This window comes from Microcaecilia unicolor, chromosome 9, assembly GCF_901765095.1.
Source record: "Microcaecilia unicolor chromosome 9, aMicUni1.1, whole genome shotgun sequence".
Taxonomy (NCBI): domain Eukaryota; kingdom Metazoa; phylum Chordata; class Amphibia; order Gymnophiona; family Siphonopidae; genus Microcaecilia; species Microcaecilia unicolor.
The window spans coordinates 115,583,440-115,596,631 of NC_044039.1; the positions used below are offsets into that span (position 1 = coordinate 115,583,440).

Consider the following 13,192-nt stretch of genomic DNA (forward strand, 5'->3'; position numbering starts at 1 on the left):
CAGTTTTGCTTTTTTTTTTTTGTTACATTTGTACCCCGCGCTTTCCCACTCATGGCAGGCTCAATGCGGCTTACATGGGGCAATGGAGGGTTAAGTGACTTGCCCGGAGTCACAAGGAGCTGCCTGTGCCTGAAGTGGGAATCGAACTCAGTTCCCCAGGACCAAAGTCCACCACCCTAACCACTAGGCCACTTTTCACATTGTGTCATGTTAAGCATTTTGATACATCACATTTCATACCCTGCTTAGTATTACTGTATCTTGCACACTATACTCTGCATATAAAAATAATTTCTTGGTATAGGAGAGTAAGGAGATTATTTAAATTTGGTTTAGTTTTGTTTATTGTTTTTTTTTATTTCTTAAGTTCACCTAGAATAGTTAATGCTTTCATGATTGGTTTAATCTTCCTGGTCAGGGTTCATATGGTTTTATGTCCCTAGAGAGGTCAGTTTTCAAAGCATTACTTCTTTTATTCTCAACTGTAAAGCTAAGAAGGATCATCCTCAGCTCATCACTCAGAATTGTATTTGATATTAGCCAAAAGGTTGAGACATTCTAGTGTATACCTGTCCAGTTGTAGCTCAAGGTGAATTGCATTTAGATATACTAGGCATTTTCCTGTCCCTGGAGGGCTTACAATTTACATTTGTAACTGAGATAATGGAGGATTAAGTGACTGTATTTATGTAAAATATTTATAAGCCACAACTATGTGCAGTTGTAGGTGGGGTACAATAAAACATACATAAAACCAATTAAAACAATCAATTAAGACAAATGTGGCAGTGTGGCTAGCAGCTGGCTGCAGGATCTCATGGAACTGTCACACATAGGTTGTGGGTAAAAGTCAAAAGTACTTTATGTACAGCAAAAAGGCTATAATTAACTGTTACTTCACAGGCTTAGTCCTTTTAATTAGAGTCTCTCTCTCATAATATAGTTCCAGGCAGTGTTCTTTGGGACTGGCTCCCAGCAAGGCCCAAATGCTGTGGCAACTAATGCCATCTTGGGTCCTTTCTGGGGACCGACTCCCAAATTCATATAGTTTAGGAATATTCTGCAAGGTTCTCTTCTATTTTGGCAGTCTTCTGTCCACGTATAATCAACTCCTGCAGGCCTCTCTCACTCAACCTTCTTACTCAGGGCTGCTCGCTAAAGGCTTCTTGACTAGGGTCTCTTTCACTGTTCCCTTGGAGACTGCTTGCCTTGGGACCAGGGTTGCCAGGTGGAAAATTTTTTTCCAGCCCACTGGAGCCCAAAAAACAGCCCAAAAACCGCCCAAACACAAACCCCGCCCCTGACACCCCCACCCCCGCGTCATCACCCCCCGCCCCCGCCGTCATAAACCCCGCCCCCGCCGTCACCGGCCCCGCCTCCCACGACACCGGCCCCGCCTCCCCGTCATCGGCCCCGCCTCTTACGTCATCGGCCCCGCCTCCCCGTCATCGGCCCCGCCTCCCACGTCATCGGCCCCGCCTCCCACGTCACTAACCCCGCCCAAAACGTCATTAACCCCACCCAAAAACGTCACTAACCCCGCCCCCCCGCGGCCGAAAAAACCGCCCGAAGCACAAAAACCAGCCCAAAAAACCGCAACCCGCCGCGGGCAAAAATTTCCCGCGGCGGGTCGCGGAAAACCGCCCAATTGGGCGGTAAAACCGCCCACCTGGCAACACTGCTTGGGACCTCCCTGATCTGTTCTACTCTGGGCAATTAACCACCTCCCTGCCAGAGCATCTCCCCTCTGACTCAGCAAGTGGAACTCCACCTACCCTAAGGTGGCTCAGTCTCAGGCCCAGATGTTTATAAGTCCAGTGCTGTACAAACATTGGCCTGAACACTGAACAAAAATTACCGCACAATGCTCTTAACAATATGCAAATTATATGCACGCTGTTAGTGTTGTTGAGCATTAGAAGTTAAAGGGGGAGGAATATGCATGGTGCATGCCCAGTGAAAAAGGAACAGCTGTGGTGTCCTGGGCAGAAAGTAAACCAGACAGCAAAAATGTAAAAATATACAAATAATAAAAAAAAAAGTAAAAACACTGGAGACGATACCAGAAGTAAGTTGCAGAAACTGCAGGGTAGCACACAGCTACAGCTTTCCGGTACCTGCAACCTCCCACATCAGGAGCTAGAGCTCAGCAGGGGACCATCACGAAATGACTAGCCACCTGCCTGGGGTTACCCCGTGGCCACTTCGAGGGTATATCCCCAGCACAGATCAGGTCCACCTGCACCTGTCGCTTGCGCTGTACACTAGCACTCTCCTCCAACCGACTGGGTCACAAATGCTCTGGTTGAGTCTCCCACTCTACAATTATCCTCAATGATTTCTAGGTTACTGGAGCCACACTCACAGTGGTCCCACAGTTCCCAGAAAGCACTCACAGACCTAACACACAAACCACAAGGATTCTTTAATCAGTCCAAACAGAGAGGCAATCAAATAAAAAGTAGTGCCCACGTTATTTGGACAATGTATTCCTACAGTTAAATCCTTTAGATATTTAGGGGTCATTATTGATTCTGCATGAACTTTTGAGGAACAAATATCTGATGTAGTTAAAAAATCTTTCTTTCACTTAAGGAAGCTTCGTTCAATTTGAAATCTAATAAGTAAAAACTCTCTTGAAACATTGACGTATTCGTATATCACATCGCGCCTAGATTACTGTAATGTTATCTCTGCAGGGATTACTAAAGCTAATCTAAAAAGAATACAAAGAATACAAAACACAGCGGCTCGCATGATTTGTAGGGCTCGGAGAGATGATAGAATAACACTTTTACCATACCAACTTCATTGGCTTCCGATTGAAGCAAGAGTCAAATTTAAGGTACTTGCTTTGACACATAAGGCATTTCATTCACTCATTCCTAATTATTTATCCAATCTGACGATTCCTTATTCTCCTGTGCGGACTCTTAGATCGCTAACAGATAATAGGTTAGTCATTCCTCCGCCCGCTAAGGCTCGATGGGAATCTACGCGTGCATCAGGGGCATAGCTACGGGTGCCACCCAATTTCGGCCCAGGCCCGCCCACCCACCCACCCAAGCGCGCGCAAGTCGCACATAGCAGCAGCAGCAGCAGCAGCAGCCTAGCATATGGCAGAAACGGCACCCGCTCGTGTTGTGTCTCAGCTGATCTCTCTCAGGAGGTTTCCTTCCAGCCCGATTTCGGCTGAGGCCCGCCCACCATGCCACCCAAGCAAGCGCACATAACATACTCACTCAGACTGCAGCAGCGGAGCAGCCTAGCTTAAGCGTACACGTCGCGGGCACCCTCTCAGGGCAGGCTCAGCTGATCTCTCCAGGCGCGTCGTAGTTGTTTTCCATCCATCCTACGCGGACGTGGCTGTGCGTGGCGGTGGGCATGCTCAGCCTCGCTCTCGCTCCACTGGGTCAGTCGTCGGCTAGCTTGCTTGTGGGATCTGAGGGTATAGCTGCACGTGCACGCACGGCACACAGGGGGTTGACTATTAGTGTGAGCCTCAGCCTGGCCCTGCCCTGAAACGTGGGAATTGGGAAATGTGGGAATTGGGAAACGTGGGAATTGGGAAAGAAAGCAGCAGCAGCCTGCTTTCTGCTCTCCCAGCCTTTTTGTCCCCCCCCCCCCCCCCAACATACCGCACACAACAGTGAAAAAGCTGCCATCCTTACAGCTCGGCTGGGTGGTTTCCTGCACTGCACCTGTGTGTGAGCTCAAACCTGGACTCCCTGCTGCCTGGGCTCAGCTGAAGAACAGTTGGGCTCTCAGTGATCAGCCTTTAGTACAGCCACAGGCCTCAGCACTCCACCGCAGCCACAAAACAGGCACAGGAACCAGCACATTCTCTGCATACTGAAGCCCAAGTAAAATAAAGGTTTTAAATATGTGTAATGCTGGTGGACATCTAGGTGTAGGTGGGCTATTCATTGCCTAGGGAAAAAAAAAGACTATATTTAAGGTTGGTGGGTTTCTAGGTGGGGGTGGGCTCAGTGCTCAGGGATAAAACAATTTTTAAAAAATTATTTAATGTTGGTGGGTTTCTGGGTCGGGATGGGCTCAGTGGTTGAATATTTCATATTTATTGGTTTTTGGCTGGGGATGGTCTCTGTAGTAGCCAGGTTAAAATTTAAAAAAAGTTTTATATTTAATGTAGGTGGGTTTTTGGGTGGGGTGGGCTCTGAAGTGCTCAGGACATTAAAAAGCAAAAGGTTTTATATTTCAGGGTGGGTGGGTGGGGGAGATTGGGAAGAGCAGGGGAGATGCCAGACTATGGGATAGGATAGGGCTGAAGCTAGGCTACAGGGAGGGGTAGGGTAGGGCTGATGCCTAGCTATGGGATAGATGGTAGGGAAGGGAAGGGCTGATGTCAGGCTACGGAGATGGATGGGGGTGGGTAGGGAAAGGAAAGGAAGAAGGGCTATGGGGATAAGAAAGAGAAAGGAAGAGCTGATACCAGACTACAGGGATGGATGGAAGGGAAAAAGAACTTCAAAGGTATTTACATTTGTTATAAAGTAAAATTTGAAGGATATGCCATTGCTGTAATTAAATTGCAGGATCCTGTCATATGTGTTGAGATGTTTGCCATTATAGTAGACATGTCTGGTCAAGTTTAAAATATGGGATAACGTAACCCTCTTTAAAAATATTAGTTTTTCCTTTAAGTATGTATATGGTTTATGCTGATGCAGGGCAGCTGTTGGGCAGACTAATTAGAAATCCATCATCCAGTGCAATCTAAGGCATTATTTTGTAGTATCCCAAGAAACACTACTCATACCTATATACATAGTGCCCACCCATATTAGCTCTGGGCCCACACAAAATGTCAGGTCTGGCTACGCCACTGGCGTGCATCGGTGTTCTTTTTTCTGTCTCCCACTCTCTGGAACGGTTTTCCAAAAGAGATTAGATTAAAAAATTCCTACATAAATTTTTGAAAACTTTTCTTTTCACAAACTTTATTGAACAGAACCTATGAGAGTAGGGAAGGTGTAAAAGTTTAGGCTAAGCTGTATTTAATTTAGTTAATTGTGTTTTTATTATGTTATGATTGGGGTCAGAACCCCTCTCAAACTTACCTCTTTCCTGGGGGTCAGCTTCTTAGCTGGCTTCTGTTTCTTTTCTCTGTCCTTTCTGAGCTGGCTCTGTCTCTCTGTGCTGGCAGCTTCCAGCAGCATGGCTCTAATTGTTTCACTATACTGCACCTGTGTGTGTGTTGCCTGAGTTGCTCTACCTCTCTTTGGGTGTACTGGCTTCAAGTGCTTCACAGTGTTGCATTGGTGTGGGTTGGGCCTCTCTGGGTCAGTGTGCTTTTGCCTAGGTCTAGGGAGTGTGACATCATCAGGGAGGGCCTTGATAAGGAAGTGGTGTTGTTTCCTTCAGGGCCTTTTGCAACAGTGGTGTTTACTTTAGGTAGGGTGATGCAGTGTGCACTTCTGACTTTGTGTCTAGTTTCCCTGCTTGCTTTTGCTAAGGTCCAGGTTAGTGTTAGTGCAGTGTGCACTGGTGTTTGTGTGTTTAGCTTTCCTGCTTTTCCCTCTTGGTTTTGGAAGCATTGCTATGTGTAGGGCTTTGGAAGCTCTGTTGCTGATAGAAGTACTTCAGGGTTTGGTGTTGTTAGGAACACTGCAGAGTTTGCTGTTAGAAATACTTCTGGTGTTTGTGCTATAGGAGCATTGCAGTCTTTGCTGTTGGTGTTTGGTGATTTAGAATCACTTTTGGCTTATGCGTTAGCTTCCCTGCTTTTCCTTGTGCCTCCCCTGTCTTCCCTTTTAGTGCTAGGAGCTCTTCTGGTTGCTTGCCAGAGTAGTGCTTAGGAAGCACCTTGTTAGTTGTATCTAGCTTGCTAGAGCAGTGCTTAGGTAGCTGGTTAGTTTTGTGTTTAGCTTATTAGTGTAAAGCTCTGCTTGTAGCTTGGTGCTTAGTAGCACCTGTGTTAGCTTTGTGTTTAGTTCCCTGCTCTGTTAGTTTAGGGCTTAGGAAGTCCCTTTCTTGAGCAGGGCTTAGGGGCTCCTGTTTAGTATAGGGCTTAGGAAGTCCTTTTGTCAGTTTACTGTTAGGAACACTCCTGCTGGTTTAGGACTTGGGAGCACGTAGATCAGTTTAGGTTTAGGAGTACTTCTGTTTCCAGTCCTGGTCCCTGTGTCATCCGGTATCCAGTAAGTCCTGCCGGCTACTCGAACCCAGGAGCTCAACTTCTGGGGGGCTTAGTAGCTAAGTGCAGGTGAAGCTGTACGGGCCAGTCCAGTGTGTTCCGGTCCGGTGTGTTCCAGTCTGGTGCGCTCCAGTCCAGTGTGTTCCGGTCCGGTGTGTGTTCCAGTCCTGTGTCCTCCAGTCCATGTGTTCCGGTTTGCTGGGCGGTGCCTGCAGTCCCTGCCGGTGTCGTTGTGCTTGCCCAGCGTTGGTTGGTGGGTTTTGCCTGCTGCTGTCGCTCCTCGTCAGCAGCCCAAGGGCTCACGTTTGCTCCAGAGCCCAGCCCCGCGGGCTCTGAACCTGAGAACCTGACATATTAGTTATGCTCTTCTTTGTCATTTATGGCTTGCTGTGCGTTTCTATCAATGACTGGAATTCTTGCTTGTTTGTTTGTATGAATTATATATATTTTTTAATGTAAACTGTTCTGTTTTGCAACAGCAATAAGAAACGGTATATAAAATAAATAAATGATGTTGTTTATTGTCTTAAAAGTTGAACAGTGGAACAAAGTGTAATTAGCAAACAATAACAGGTAACTGAAATATGGATCAATTATAACACTAACTAAACATTTGCATACTGTCTAAACAGTACCTGGGAAGATTAGGACATATAATTCACTGAGCTTCAGCAAAGATATCTGTCTCTCTTTTCTCCCAGGCTAAGACTAAAGCAACAGCCAGCAACAACTGCTGGGCAATTTCAAACTCTAGGCCAATCAGAACCTAGTCAACAAGTTTTAAAAGCATACTGCTCACAGTACTGTAGATTCACTTCTTCAATAAATTAAACTAAAAGAGGGCATGTACTTTTCTATAACAGCTTTAACATAAAACACACACCATCTGCTGACCAAACTAGAGAAATGCACTTCAAGAGTTAATAAAGGCAGTTTTATGGGTTTAAACACACTGTTATGTCACAGGGACCCTTGAGATTAAGCAAAGATCAGCTTTCCCCATCCGTCCCTCTACTCTCAGGGACTCCTCTGTAACTTTGCACACTCATCCTAACATCTGCTTGGAGCTATTGGTAAGTTTTAGTTGTTAGGACAGGGTTTTTTTGTACACTGTTTCCCTAAGCATTGGAGGGAATCGCTAATGGCCTCATTTACATCACATTTTAATACTAATGAGCTCATTTGCACAGAATGTTTGGTTGCTGCTTCCATGAATGGTAAAAGCAGCACCAATACCTTTTATGCATTAGGTGTACAATAACATACACATTAAACTGGCTAAAATCAGTCTAAAGGAAACATTGCAAGCTTGGTTAGCTTTGCGCATCAGGACCACCTCAGTGAGAGAGTGATCCTATGGGAACACAGCCATGTACCACCCACTCCCTCACCACAAAACATTCATATTTATACAAATAATCACATCATGGGTTAAACATAAATGCTGTTTGCTTGCCTTTGGAAGAGACCTACAACAAAGACCCTTGTCGCTAATGAATGACTTGCCTAAGGTCATGAAGAGCATCAGTAAGATTTGAACCCTGGCTTCTAGTCCACTGGTGTAACCACTTAGTTAGTTCTCCACTCATTGAAAATCAATCAAGACTTGGTCTGTTTATCTCTAGTTATCTACTACTGCTTGGCAGCTGTCTTCAGATAGGTTAATCCTGGCAGGCTGTGATTTTTGGGTCTAGACACATTAAAATTTTGTAATAGGAAGACTGAATTGAAGATCTCTTCCTTGAAAATACACTTATGCGAGACTGCTGCTGAGTTTGCAACCCATCTATGAGGTGCAGTAGATGTACTATAAGATTTCTTTTTATGGGGAAATGCTTACTACATTTGACTTTTTTTTTTTTTTGCTTTAATGAACTGGCATAGCAGTTTTGAAGTAGGCTTCCAGTATGAATAGAATTGTTCTCTTTCCCTTTGATGTGGATGACCTGATTGTGTACCACCTTTTCTATGAATTTGTTGATATGGTTGGTGAGTCCTACCTAGTGATGTAATGTAGGGCCATTACTGAGCACTTGCCCCAAGACATTAAAAGGAGGAATCCCTTTAGTAGATCAGGCCACTGAGAAAGTGAACACAGACTTGGAGCAGGAAGAGCCTACAGTTTCCAGATATATGGGCTTCATTTAAAAACCAGTCAGTTCAGTTTTAAGGATATCCACCATGAACATGTATGAGATAGATTTGTGTGCACTGTTATCATTATATGTAAATCTATTACATACATATTCATTCTTAGTATTTTAAAACCTGACTAGTTGGGTGTGATTTGAGGACTTGGTTGAGAACTGTGGTGCTGTGAACATCTCTGCCTATCAAGGGTGTAGGCTGAGTCTTCAAATGCCTGCCCATCACACCCAGTTGTCACCTACCCAAAGATGTAGGCTAAATCCACTGTTGCTAGTTGTCATCTACCTGAAGGTGTGGACTGAATCTTTAATAGCCAATTGAAGTCTCATTGATAATCCAGCCAAAAAAAAGGATTAAGTCTAAAAAAGAGACAGATCAGTCCAGTAGGGGGGGGGGGGGGCACAGCTGACGCAGCTCCCAGGTATGTGTACTCTGGGGCGGATCGGTCCTCTCGCCCACCTCTCATTTCCTAATTGAAGTAAGAATACAGTCCTGTGTGTGGGGAGGGTGCACGCCGAGAGGAAGGGGACATGGTGCTGCACCTTGGGGGGGGGGGGGGGGGGGGGTGAGCAGCAGCAGCAACCCACCCTGGGTATTAGTCACCCTCATTGCAGCACTGGATCAGTCTCTATTTTCTAAGGCTCCCTTGATGTCATATCCTACTCAGGACCCCACTCTTGTCTCAGGGTGAGCTCAAGACCCCATATCTTCCCCCTCCCCATGGTTCTATATCATCCAGAAGATATCAATATTCCTCTCCTAACCCCCTCTGGTACTATTAGGGGCCCTGTGCTGTTCCTCTGGATCCTGTGGACAAGCCCAAAGTCCCTTGTTTGTCTACCTATGTTAATCAGATGCAAATGAGTAAACAGTTTCAGTTCCAAGTGTTCTCACTTTCTGCTCAGGAAACAATCCAAACAACTCCAGGATGGGTTAGTCCTCCCCTGCCACCTCCCATGTAGCCTTCCGTGGTTGACTACAGCTGTCCAATCAGGGTTCCTGAGGTTCACCCTAACCATGTTAGTGGGGACCATACCCAAGTTGTCTTCCTGTAGGCACAGTGTGAAATATGTTCTGGGGTGAGGGGTTCTCTTTTCCAGGTGGTAGGATGTATATCCTGTCACATGTGTTAAATAACTGAATCACGATAACCTAGTATGAGTAGCAGTATGAAAATGAGAGAAACTGTGGGTCAGAGTCCACTGATAGGGCCTTGTGGTTTTGGATACATTTATGTTGATATCACTTAACCTTCCATTATTTCAGGTACAAACTTAGGGCTAGATTTTAAGATGTGTTATTTATAAAGAAGTTTAAAACAAGGGGAAAACAAAACACTTCCATAAATCATGATATGAAGGAGCAAAAGAGGTGAAGGTGACAAAAGAGACTTGTTCCAGCAGAAATGTCTAATTACGATAGCACTCAACTTTTCCCAAACATGATTATTGTATTCGCTAGTCTTTGTTCATTACACACACATTAGTTTCACTTTGCACCCTGTTCTATTCGTTAGTGTCGATTTCTGCAGCATATCTTATTTTCCACATAACTAGCGCAATTAAGCAAATCTTAGCTTAACCCGACCTCCTCACTCTATTAGTTGGTCCTAATTGCAAACTATACGTTAACTTTTTCCCTCCAATTTTTTTGAAAAACGTCATTCCCTCCATTTTTTCTACTTAAGAGACGCTTACACTACCGCCATTTTTCAATATATCATATATTGGTACACATCTCTTCGGAGAGGAGGTAAGCATTAAGTACATAAGTACATAAGTAGTGCCATACTGGGAAAGACCAAAGGTCCATCTAGCCCAGCATCCTGTCACCGACAGTGGCCAATCCAGGTCAAGGGCACCTGGCACGCTCCCCAAACGTAAAAACATTCCAGACGTCCATTTAATAGCGGTCTATGGACTTGTCCTTTAGGAATCTATCTAATCCCTTTTTAAACTCCGTCAAGCTAACCGCCCGTACCACGTTCTCCGGCAACGAATTCCAGAGTCTAATTACACGTTGGGTGAAGAAAAATTTTCTCAGATTCGTTTTAAATTTACCACACTGTAGCTTCAACTCATGCCCTCTAGTCCTATTATTTTTGGATTCAAAATCTTTTTCGTGCTTCTTATCATCAAACCATTACGTATATAATTTTATAATTTATTACATAAACTTTTGATATTTTAAAAAAAGAGATTAAGAATTATCGGACACTTAAAATCCACATGTTCGTAGATACATACACCATATAGCGGTATGCATTCAGCAAACGCTTTGTAATATCTGTACCAGAGATCATCTCGGTTCACAGATTTCTAACAGTATGAAAAAAACAATTTCCATGGCAATTTAGACGGTTACGGTAGTTAATAAACTAATAATATAGCAGCCTGGATTTAATAGATGATACAACGGATTTTCTAGTGCCCATAACATTATGTATTATATTCTTTGCTCATTTTACAGAATTATTTCACTTATAACTTTCAGACTGATTTCACTATATTTTACGCTTTTTATTTTCTTTCGTAGTATAACCAGCTGTTTTGCTTTTTAATATTGTTTGAAGAGAGGAGGTAAGCTATTCTAGCTCCAGCCACTTTACATTATCACACCACTTTCACAGTCACATTGTTTTTTCGTTTATATATAATAATTCTATTACACCGTGTTTCTAATATAGAGTCCACAATTATTATCGTCACCTATACAATGGTTTATCACTCACCGCTTTGCTCCTTTAACTTAGCGTCTGTTTCACATTATTTTCCACAAGGCACATGATATTAGAATTTTACACCTTGTCGCCATTTCATCTAGCATTATTTCATATGTCCTATTTAGCACATATATTTTGGTTATCACAGTATTACATTGAATATTCTTGTTTTACTTTTCGTTCTTTTATATATACAGACCAAAGAGAGTTTCGTTTTATTACTTCCCTTGGAGCATATATTCTAAGTCACATATTACCAAGGTATTTCACGTTTATTTCTTATTCAGCTCTTTTCCTTCAAATATAATCAATTCATGATATTCATGAGTCAGTCTTTAGCGCTTTAAATTCGTTGTGGAAAATATACAAGATTGGGTTCATCGTCATGATTTTTTCAGACTCATAAACGTTTACCATAAATGCACAAATATTATCAAATATTATTATATATATCTTTTAACTAAACATATACATTCATATATTAATCCACACATTTTTAATGCTTTATTTATACAAATAACATACAATCTTTTATTTTATAAATCACATACATTTTTCCAATTTCAATTTCAATCGATATATAATACATATTTCTTCATTTTCTCACAGCCTGCACATAAACTCAATGTTTATTTTAACAGATTGATGTGATTTCTACAGTATAATTCATTTGTTCTAATAATCCACAAAAAATCATTTCTTTTGTATAGAAAAAAGACTTTTTCACATTTTAAACACATATTCATCTTTCTCAACTAATGGTATGCCGTTATATTGAATCATAGATAATCTTCTGTTTGTCTGTTAGTTTAGTTATACTGTATATTTTTCTGTTTCTTGTTGTTTTACTCACTACATCTATAACTATGATACATTTGTAACAATGTTCTTTATTTATTTGTTTCATTGTTTCATTCAGGTTACAAAGACCCCTAAGGCAGGCCTTTGGGCCGAAACACGGCCGTGTCGGGTCATTTTTAATATAATTTTAATATATTTTTAATACCGCTTACATTTTTTATGTGAATAAATATTTTTGGTATCCTTAGTCTATCTCCTCACTTTTTGTTTTATATCTCACGGTCCCGTGAGGGTTTTCACCTCCTTTTTTGTTTCAGCTTCTGCCTCTAGTGAAGCCATGCTGCCACAGAACTTGCAGTCCATGCAATTCAAGAAGCTTCACAATGCACTGCTTTAGAAGCATTTCCATTACTTTATTCACCACTGAGGTCAGAGTGACAGGTCTGTAATTCCCAACCTCTTCCTTACTTCTGCTTTTGTGCAGAGGGATCATATCCACCCTTCTCCAGTCCTCTGGGAATACTCCAGACTTTAAGGAAGTATTGAAGAGGTCAGACAACGGAGCCACCAAAACGTCTCCGAGTTCTTTGAGTACTCTCGGATGTATCCCATCAGGCCTTCATCACTTTGTCTACTTTTAGTTTATCTAGCTCCTCATGAACACAGTCTTCTGAGAATCATTCCTGGTCTACCATACATCAATCCCCATTAGCATTTGTTTTCTGCAGTCAGCTTTATCCTTATTGGCTCCTACATATTCCTCCCCCTCAGCTTTGAGCCTCACAGTGCTATTGTGGCACTTCCTCCAGTCACTTACATATCTGAAAAATGTCTTGTCCTTCAGTTGTACCAGCTTTGTAGTTATTGGAGACCCAGTGTGTGCAGATCTATTTTATTTGTATGCATTATGATAATCCTGAAAACTTGACTGGTTAGGCATGCCTTTAAGAGACCATTGGAAAACACTAGTTTAGAAGAATGTCTGTTATTACAAAATAGCAGAAGCCATTTTAAAAGAGTAGACGGTTTCCTAAATGCAGAGAAGAAAATTAATTAGTAAAACTCCTGGGCTCTGGAGCGAAAGGTCCTGCAATACCAGTGTTTCTGATAATTGTTGCAAATCATATGAGTGATAGTGTTTATCTGTACTTTACAAAAGATTTAGCAGGTGCAGTTACACCTAAAGGATGAAAATTTAGAGAGATACCAGTCTTGGTTGGGTAAGAAAAAGGTGAAAGTGGTGTTATTATAACTAATGGCATATATTCCAGCTGCTGAGCCCACTGTTGACGTGTATCTGGAGGAGGGGGAATAAGCTGTGATGCTGACATCTTGAGACTAAGCAAATCTAAGGTGAAGTAGGA

General features: G+C 42.7%; 1 protein-coding gene across 1 annotated transcript in view; it reads left to right on the forward strand.

Moving 5' to 3' along the window:
- The first annotated feature begins 13,127 nt into the window (after window positions 1-13,127).
- Window positions 13,128-13,192, forward strand: part of MIPOL1 (mirror-image polydactyly 1) — a 794,108-nt gene continuing 794,043 nt past the window's right edge. Inside the window, exon 1 of the mRNA XM_030215153.1 lies at window positions 13,128-13,181. The gene's annotated coding sequence lies outside the window, so the exon portion shown is untranslated. The remainder of the gene's footprint in view (window positions 13,182-13,192) is intronic.